The following is a 10409-nucleotide window of genomic DNA, read 5'->3' on the forward strand; positions in this document are numbered from 1 at the left end:
TAGTGTAAGGGTGATGAGACACTAGCATAGGCTGTCCAGAGAGGTTGTGGTTGCCCTATCCCTGGAACAGTTCAAAGTCAGGTTGGGTGGGGCTTTGAGCAACCTGGTCTAGTGGCTGGTGTCCTTGCCTATGTGTGGGGGGATGGAATTAGGTAATCCTGAAAGTCCCTTCCAACCAAAACCGTTCTATGATTCTGTGATTTTTTTCAGAAGTCAGAATAAAGCAAAAACACAACGAACGACTGTATATGTAAGTTTTCTGCAAATAATTCTTTTACAATTCAGACATAGGTGGCCTTTTCCTTAGAAGTCATTAGCAGTGAGGTGAAAGTTAAATGATGTTCTGAAGTGTGATACTAAGATAAGTACAAACACTGTGGTGAATGGGATCATGTATACAATGGGAGGCTGAAAACAGTGTAAGTATAAGCAGCTTATTTTCTTCATACAGAGTAAGCTGGGCATTATAATCATTAATTCAGTGCAGCTTTCTAGTAAATATCTGTGTTTGGAAGCAGCCTTTGGAAAAGGGGAACAGTGCTGGCTATCAGGCAACTTTAATAACAGATTTCTGAGTACGCGGGTAACTGAATTTGGTTTGCAAAGACAATGGGTAGCATTGACCAAATATAAGAATGCTTTAACCGTGTATGTTGTCATTTCTATAAGATGTAATGGAAGTATTTATTTCAGGAGGCCGTGAGCAAAAAGGGCACATATGAGAATTGTGACCAGGGGTTGTGGCAGTGCTCTCACCGTGATTTAATCAAGAATAATGTGCAATTGCAAATGGCTTCTCCTTTCTTCTCTGCACTGCTGTGAGAGTAGCTAAAGCAAGAATTTTTCAGCCCAATTACTTAATGAGACTGGTGAATGAAATCACAGTTTTGATTTCAGCCTTAACTGCTTAGACATCTGTGGGGGAAAGTAATTTTAAGTATATAACTCCTAAGTTTAAGCTGATTAACTCCCCTGCTCTACTTCCTAATCTCTCATCCCTTTCAACATATAGGCCATCACTTTTAGCTTCTCCCTTAGCCACAACATTTTAAAGTCATTTTAGAAGCTGGTAATACTTGAAACATTGTCCTGTTTCTCTTTCTTTTTTCTGCTGTGTGTGCATATCACAACAATGTATTATGTGGATAGCAAAAACTAGTTCAGCATTTAGCTGATTTTTTACGTAATGTTCTCCAACTTGCCATACCTTCAGGTCTTCACTCAGAACCAGAATTCATTTATTTGAGCACTCCTTCCACAGAGTTCACAGAGGATTATGATTGTCATATGACAATGAAGTAAAAAAGGAGAAAGGGAGATACTGAATTATTAGTCACATAGGAAAACAGAGAACATAGCCTAAATGTAAGTCTGAATACTTAACATCCCACTCATTTGTAACCCATATTTCTTTGTTCAGTACTTATTCCTTTATAGTACCTGTATCATGTTAGTATCTAAAATGCATATGTAGAATGTCGAGAGACTTTACTTAAGAGTTCAAGCAAAATAAAAGACCTGAATGGGTAAATCAGGTTATGGTAGCGGGATTTAGGTTAGGGTTGGATTTTATGATCTTCAAGGTCATTCCAACCAGAATGATTCTATGATTCTATGGAAGCAACACATACCCTCCAAACAAATAGAAAACCCAATAGAAAGCTGATAATTTAAGTCTCTCTTCTTCCCTTCCTCCTTCTCCCCCTCCCTTAATCCCTCCTTTCACCATCCCCTCCCAAACTTGGATCACTGATCTTTTGAATATTGACCCTTTTGAATATTGGTACGTGTGCAAATGTGAGAAGACTTAAAAATTATTCTTAAATTTAATTTTGATTCTACTGAAGACAGAGACACAAAGGGTTCTCAGATGGATGAGAATGCATTATCTGGAGATTTAGAAAGGGTGAAGGATTATTCAGCTTTGTGACTGTACAGCTTCTTTCCCAGTGCTGAGGTCACCTGTCTCAGGTAGCAGTCATGCCAATTTCACATCATTCATCCCAGTCTCCACCCAGAGTAGACCTCTCATGCTCTGTATGTAGAGCACCAGGCATAGGGAACTCAGGACAGCTCACATCCACGATGCAACAGGGCTTTGTTCCATCAAATAAAGATAGACAAGGGGAGAAACTCACCATTCCAGCACACTGATAAAGAACCTACACCTTTGAAGGACAGTCCTGTCAGATCCAAGTTTCTTGAAAGGGTAATGAAAAGGGCTCAAACAAACAAAGACACTTCTTTCCACCACCCTCTGATGAGCACAGACACAGGAATTGTACCATTGTTCCCATTAACTTGGAATCCGTTATCCAGCCATCCTTCTTGATGTGGACATCAGACAACTCTCAGCATCCTTGTGTGAAGCCCAACGTGTCCCACATTTGGATTGAGAACTCTCTTTCAGTCATTGACACAATCTTCTGCACTAGTATTTTCTCTCCTTTCCAAACCTGGCCTCTGAGCACAGAGGCCTGGGAGACCTTTTTGGTTCACCTTCAAGTTGAGGCAGAGAAGGAATCAGGTATCCCCATGTGTATCTATATTTGCTGTCATTAAATCACCCATCCTATTCAACCATGGTCTCACATTTTCCTTGTTCCACTTTTTACTAGTAATGTAGTTGTCTTTTTGTTGTATTCAATTTCTGTTGCAAATCTTACCTCTAGTTTAGCTTTGACAGTTCCTAATACTGTCCCTGCCTGCCCAGTCAGTGTTTTCAGGCTCCTTTTTCTTAGTTTGTCTTCTTCCATTTCCTGACAGAGGTGGGAGTTTTATTCCACAATTATTTAACTTTAGTTATGTGAATGCTCATGGCATGTATGTGAAAACTGGGAAACTTCATATAAACTAGAAGCAGTTGCACCTTGCATTTTCACTTGTGCAAAGGACACATTTGGATGGGCTTTCATCAGTGCCTACATAACAGTTGCCATGTGAAAAACCAGTATTAAATGCTTCTATATGAAATATGCAATATGTGAAAGGTGAAATGTTTGCTTTCTGTTATCGTTTACCCTCAGCATCACTGTAGTGACTGTAATTTGGGTCATTTTATTTATACATGTAGTTTACATGCTTTTAGCATACCAGTCAGTAATAACATTAACAACAAAGCTGCATTTGATGAGTGCTTTTAGCATACCAGTCAGTAATAACATTATTCAGAATCATAGTTCTGCTCCTTTTGGAACTTACAACTCATTATTATCTTGGAGAAAAATACAACTTGCTTTTGATTCTGTGGTCAAAAATCCTACATGTGTGTTTGATATATAGATATATATATATGTGATGCCTTGAGGGCAAATTACATTTTAAAATATAATTTCTTCAGTAAAAACCACATAGACTAAAATGCTTACCGTGTTGACATAGATCTGAATTTTTTACATAAAAGAATGATATTTCAGAAAGAGAGCTACACTAACAAACTGGAAAAGCTATATAAAAATGTTAAGAGATTTTTATTTTTTTTATCATTTGTAACTACCTCACCAGTCTTTTATATATTGTATCATCACTGACTCTTTTGGACTATCCTAAAAAAGGAAAAAAGATGAAAAATATCAGTTATGTTCATTTACAGTTATTTTGTGTAGCAATTCTTAATGTCTAGTAATGCATTTATTTTAAAGAATCACCAGTTATTCTGTTCCAAATATTTATTACAATACTTTAAGTGATGTTTAAATACTATCTTGTGGTGTTCAATATGGTTATAATTGTAATCCACATGATGATAAATTGTTTTCTTTTAATAGTGTCTTACTACTACCCACTCATAACAGAGGCAGTATGTTGCTCATTTGTTATGAGATACAGATGACAATAAGTGATACTGAATATTCCATAATCATAGTTTAAGGACAGTTACGTTGTAATGTAGTCATTGAGAAGAGCAAATAAAATCAGCTCCTTACATAGGACAAGATTTGTGCCTTAATTACATACATAGAGTTTCAGCTATTTCTGTCTTTTCTAAAATTAGGTCAGCCATATTGTGATATGAAGATGTACACTTAGGGCACCCATGTAACCTTAATAGCCCCATCACCAAAGCCCACACAACCCTGACTCCTTTATCACAGCTGTGTTCTGAACACATTTCACTAAGATCTTCAAGGCAGATTATATTTGAACACAGGAATCATTCTATTTTTGTATAGCAAAGCTTATGTCAAATTTAGAAGTTGGTTGTTACATAACAGAGAACACTTTTTGGTAAGTCACCATCATCCATAGATCTTAAAAGGTATTCTGCTTTATGCTTTTAAAGACAGGTATTGAAATCTGACTGTGGTTTTTGATCTATTGACAGCAGGGGTGTGTATTTCAGAATGCACATACTGGTAGTTGGATGTTGAACCACCAACTCTCTGTGCTAAATCAAGCTTAGCTCACAAAAAGTTATTGAAAAATTTGACTTGAAACATTACAGGCACATTTATGCAAAAATCACCTTTTATGTTGACTAGAAACTCTGATGCTACATGTGGTCCAGACAGCAGTAGGATGGGTGACAGCACCCAGCACTATTTGGGACACATGACCAGAGTACTGCAGTGATAGAATAGGCATGGTAAAATAAAGAGCAAGGAGCCTGTCTAGTTGTGCCTCTCACCAGTCACACATAGCTGTTGAAGTCTCACTTTTACTTGAATGAAGAGCAGCAGCATGGTTCCCAATGGTTCCAAAATCCTGGGTGTCAATGCTGATACCGCTGAACAGCCACGTAAATATCACAGTCCAGTTTTATAAATAAAAATTAGTAACCTCATCCATAGGCTAGTATGGGTGAGGAGACAGAAACGCACAGTAAATGTTTTATATAAAAATGAGTGGGCTTAAAAGACAGCATGTGTGTAGGTAGGTCCTTGGTATCAGTATTCCCTTAGGATTTACTAATATTAATATTAGAACTGCAGTGAATATGCCAATATTCTTGAAGTACAAGCATCAGCTGTATGACAGCTGTAGAATACCTTAAATTCAGTAGATAACTGACTCTTCTGGACTCTGTCATATTGTGGAGAAACGAGACCACTTCAGTTCTGCTCTGTCAAGCTCTGTGTCATTAAAAAGGCTGAGGAAACTATTCCTATTTTTTAAATAGAAAAAGATGCCAGATAAATTTTCCTGATGGATTTTAAAGTCTATGCATGGCTGTTGGTAACTATTAGATTGTGAGAATGCATACTGCATCACAAGATTCCTTTTTAAATTCCCAGTACGTTAGGTATCATGTTAGCTTGTAAATTTGGCATTTCTCTCTTAACACACCCACATTCATATTTTAGATCTGGTTTCACATATTTCTGCTAAAACTTGCTGTTTAGTCTACATACAAGCAAGGCTTGGATGAGGTTTTATTTACTTTTATTTCGTAAGTTTTCTTCATATGCTTTGCTAATGTGGAAGTGCTACTGTCACCCGTAATAGTCAGAAGTATCCTTTATATTCAGAATAATGGAACTATCTGAATAAAAGCAATATATAATATTCACGTAACTGAAAACAAAGTTTTGCAAAAAAGGTGAAGGAAAACATGGAATTTTCAAACTGTGTTTCTGAAGTCCTGAGCCTCTGTGTAGGCACTAAAACACTTAAATCAAGAAAAAGGTAATGGTTTTGGTTAGTGAAACCTCTGGTGGTAGTGATGTTGATGGATAGTGGGAGTACTTTGTGTTTTAAAATCAACCTGTATGCTTGGTGAATGAGAGAGAATCTACAAGATCTAATTAAGGCATTAAGCTCTGAAAACTCTGGATGAAGATGCACCCTCTGAGTGAACTCTGCCCCCTCCCTAGAAGTGTTTAAGGCCAGGTTGGATGAGGCTTTGTGCAGCCTGGTCTAGTGTGAAGTGTGCCTGCTCATAGCAGGGAAGCTGGAACCTGATCATCTTTAAGGTCATCTTTGAGGTCTGTGACCTCAACGTATGATTCTATTATTCTATAATATTCTTTCCATGTGTTGCATATGTTGTGCAGCTACAGGCATTTTCTGTTAAAACATACTCTTCAAATCCCACACTGGCCTCTGCTCCTATCACATTTTCTAGCCAAATGAATTCCTCTTGTAGGATATTTTGTAGCTCCTCTACTGGTTTCTGATTCCCTGCCCTGTTGAGTATTCTGATACAGTAAATTGCCTATTACTGAAAGAGACCACAATTCTTACTTTATCTATTAATTTTCTAGTTTACATGTTGAAGGGTGGTAAAAACTAACAAAAACCTGTAAATGACTTACAAGAAAAATCACCCAGGCAATCCATTATTTTGACAGCAATTACATCCAGATTCCAGTTATTGAAGTATCTCCATAGCAATATAGTACATACTAAAAGGCAGTAGAAGCAAAGAATAGTTTTGTCCCAAAAGCTTCCTGAATGCTCTTCAATAGAAGTCCCCTTCCTTGCATAACAGCAAAAGGTATGCATGTTTAAAAACAACTGTTTCAGCATATGTATTGTCCTGACTTAATGGATATACTAATATATGTGCCAGAAATTGAGTTACATTTACTTCTTCCACTATGTAATTCAAATATGTGTCCAGAGTTGTTAATCATGAAAGGGCTCAAAGTTAAGGCATAAAGTAAGAAGATTAGGTTGGTTTCTTACCAGCTAAAAATCAATAAAAGAGAATCTAATTATCGCTCGGACTCTGTCCTTGTCAAATCAGTTGTGAACTAAAAAGACCAATATCCTAAGGCACAGCATAGTATATGAAATAAACTTTGAAGTATGTTTCAGGAAGGAAAGAAATTTTTCTTTCTGCTTGAATTACTAAGATGTGATGTACATCCCCATACTTTGTGTACCTTGCAAATTAATGAACCAAAGTAAGCTCCACGATAATTTTCAGTGTCAAAATCTATGTTAATAGACCAACACATTTATTCTCACTTGATGATACTAAACTCATGAAGAAAGATAAATCCAGAAAAAACCCCAAACAAACCAAAACCCAGCGCCCACAACCTGTAGGACTTGTGTCTGGATTTGATTGACTTTCATGGGTTCATTATGTGTAGTATAGACTTCCAGAAAGTATTACATGGTCTCTTGATTTCCAGTATTGTATGAGAGAATGAATGTATTCTAAAATATATCCCTTCCCTCATTCTCTAGCTACAGTGTTTCAGCTTATCATGACAAGAACAAGTCAAGGTCATTGAAGTAGGCCATGTTTTTCAAGTTGCAAATACTGTGAATTTCTTGAACCCTTACATTAGTTCCTTAAATTTTCTTTTTCCTTCTTGTAATTGATGGTACTTTTTTGTGGATATCTAGTCCTTATTGTGGAACTATTTGTCTGTACATGGGAACTGTCTATGAAGGAAATTCAACGGCTCAGCTTTATCTAAGAATTTTTACTTGAATTAAAATGTTATGGTTTAGAGAGAGAACAAATATAAGTTGTTAAAGAAGAAAAAAAGAAAATAAACTTTGATTTTTTTCTGTTATTTTTATGCTTGGTGGTGTTTCCCACTTTGCCAGCTCTCTGCATTCTGCCTAGAACCCATTTCAACTACATTTCTTCATGATCTCTTTCCTTTTTATGACTTCTATAGGAACAATCCCAATAGCTTTACATTTTTAATGGTACTATTATTGGTTCCAAATCTAGTTAAAAGGGAATGTCCATTCTCACTGCTTAGCTGCTTCCCACAGATAAACTTCTTTTTTATCTGACCATAGTGAAAAGCAGCTGGCAAGCTTCAAACAAAAGTTCAGTGGATGCTTCTAGCGAGTGTGACACTTGCCTGGGTTATAGATGCCCATGTTCAGCACAACCACAGCACATTTCTTCTGTTAGAAGAAGGGATTGCTCTTGACCATTCTGTGTCTTATAAAAGACCAGGCAGCACACGTTTCTCTAGCTACCCAGTGTGTGGACAGAACCACTGATTGTATAGGGCTCTCCATATTTTCTCTCTCTTTTCACTTTGTGGAAGTCAAAGTTATGTTTAACTGCCATAGTGGGGAAAAAAAAAAAAGTAGCTTGCTGCAGTCCTCCTGTTTTTGTAGTCTATATAAATGGCATTGTACTGAGGTGTTATGGAACATAGATTATTTTTTGCAACATGGAGATAAAGGAGAACAGAAGCCTAAGCACCAACAATCAGTTAATGAGTTGATGGATTAGCAAATAATGATAAAGAAAAATATATTTATATGTCCCTTAAGCTTATCTTACTCTATAAAGGGTGAAGATCTTACATAACCGTAGGACTGGAACATGACAAAGTGTGAAAAAAACAACAACCTTGAAAAGTCAGCTTCATCTGTTCCTTTTAAATTAAAACATTTAGTGTGGAGAAACAGTGAGCTTTTTAGAGACCATTGTTTTTTGCCTCTTTTCTTCTAAAAGATGTAACTTTTTGTAATTCTGACAATCAAATGATCTGATACTATCCTTACAACATTTTTTCTTGGAGACATCTTAGCATTCTGTTGTTAGAAATGTGAAGTACGATGCTTTTAGGTGGTATAAGATTATTTTTTTCTCCCAAGCCTCATGTAGGCAGAGACTGCTAAGATTTGTTAAAAAGAAGAAATAATTTCTTCTGTTGGAGGTGTTTTGTATCTATCTCACTCTTCCTTAGGTGGCTTGCTGTAGCATTCTTGAGTTTCTGTCTGTTTTCTGCAGCCTTTGGTTATCTTCTGGTCTTTTTTAAGCATCAACCAGTTTAGGTCTTGGAGATGTTTTGTAGAATCATGGAAGGGTTTTGATCGGAAGGGACCTTTACATTTCATGTGGTCCAGATCTCCCTTCAACTATATCAAGTTGCTCAGAGCCCTGTCCAGCCTGACTTTGAATGTTTCCAGGGATGGGGCATCTACCATCTCTCTAGGCAACCTGTTCTAGTGTCTCACCATCCTCATCATAAAAAATGTCTTCCTTGTATCCAGACTGAATCTACCTTCTTTCAGTTTAAAACCATTAACCGTTTAAAACTATATACCTGCTAACAAGTTTCTTACAGGACCCCTTTAAGTTCTAAAAGGCTGCAATAAGGTCTCCACACAGCCTTATCTTCTCCAGGCTGAGCAACCCCTTCTCTCTCAGCCTTTTCTCATAGGAGAGGTATTCCATCTCTCTGATAATTTTTTTTTGCCCTCTCCAAGATTCTCCAACAGGTCTTTTCTGTGCTGAGGGCTCCAGAACTGGAAACAGTACAGCAGGTGCGGTCTCACAGAGAGGACCAGAGGAGCAGAATCACCTCTCTGGACCTGCTGGCCATATGTGGTAGAATGTATTGTCAAATCTAGATCTGCTGTTCATATTTTTCCTCCATCTTTCAATAGTAATATATCTGATCAGATGAATTAGTACTCTTTGAACCTGGCTTAAGTGCCTCATATTTTACAAATCTTACTTAAATGTTTGCATACCTCAACCTCAGCTGATCTTCCTGAAACTCACTCCATCAAACTTCATTGTTAAGTATTACCTTTAACTTTTCTGAGCATCAGTTGATACTGTTGTTAAGGTTGTTGCAATTCCTGTTCCTTTGTTAGACTCACATAATTTGCCTGAAGTAATTGTCTCAGGCACCTACTATCTTCCTAACCTCTTAGATAGTATTTAATATATAGTTGCCCCTTGCAAGTATAAGTGCTTCAAATCACATGCAGTTTATGTACTACAATGGGAATCATAAATCATCTATGATAAATAGGGACATTGTGAGAAATTACCATAGCCTTTTATGTGCAAGGATTATTGCAAGAACTGACAGAGAAGCAAGATGAAAAATGGCATGTGTTAATTTTAATAAAGATACAAGGAACATGTGTCATCTAAGGCTGTTAACACGTTCAGGAGAGAGCTGAATACAATTGCAAGTGGTGAAGGAGACTGATAGAACAAGGTAATAAAAATGCTTCAGAAGAGAGGAAATCATAGCTTTTCAGATCAGCTCTAAGCAAGATGTCAGATTGAGGTGGGAAGCAAAATATGTCAGCATCACAGATTTATTAACATTACCTAAGTAATTTTAAAAATTTTAATTCTCTAAATATGCAAATAAAAAATGTGGTGGGTGACTTTGTAAGTGGCTTAACTTTCAGGTTTAGAAGAGAACAGCTTGATAAAACGACTCAAAAAATTTTCTGATTTCATGTGATAACATAATTGTGTGGCCAAATCACAACATTACTTTTGTTATAATGCAAATTTATTTTAGCCTAATGAAGTATAAATTTTGATTTTTAAGTCTCAGTACCAGTTTTAGAAGTGCAAAAGCATTTTCAGGATAAAAAAAAAAAATTAAAAAAATAGTACTGTTGAGTAAGTCTTTATTAAGTATGTCCACAGCTGCCCTTGCTTCCTATATTGGTATTCTGTGACTTCAAATGTCTGATCTGAACTCCTCCTATGAGTCATTTCAAGGAAA

Source organism: Chaetura pelagica, unplaced genomic scaffold, assembly GCF_000747805.2.
Source record: "Chaetura pelagica isolate M959 unplaced genomic scaffold, ChaPel_1.0 scaffold317, whole genome shotgun sequence".
Lineage (NCBI taxonomy): Eukaryota > Metazoa > Chordata > Aves > Apodiformes > Apodidae > Chaetura > Chaetura pelagica.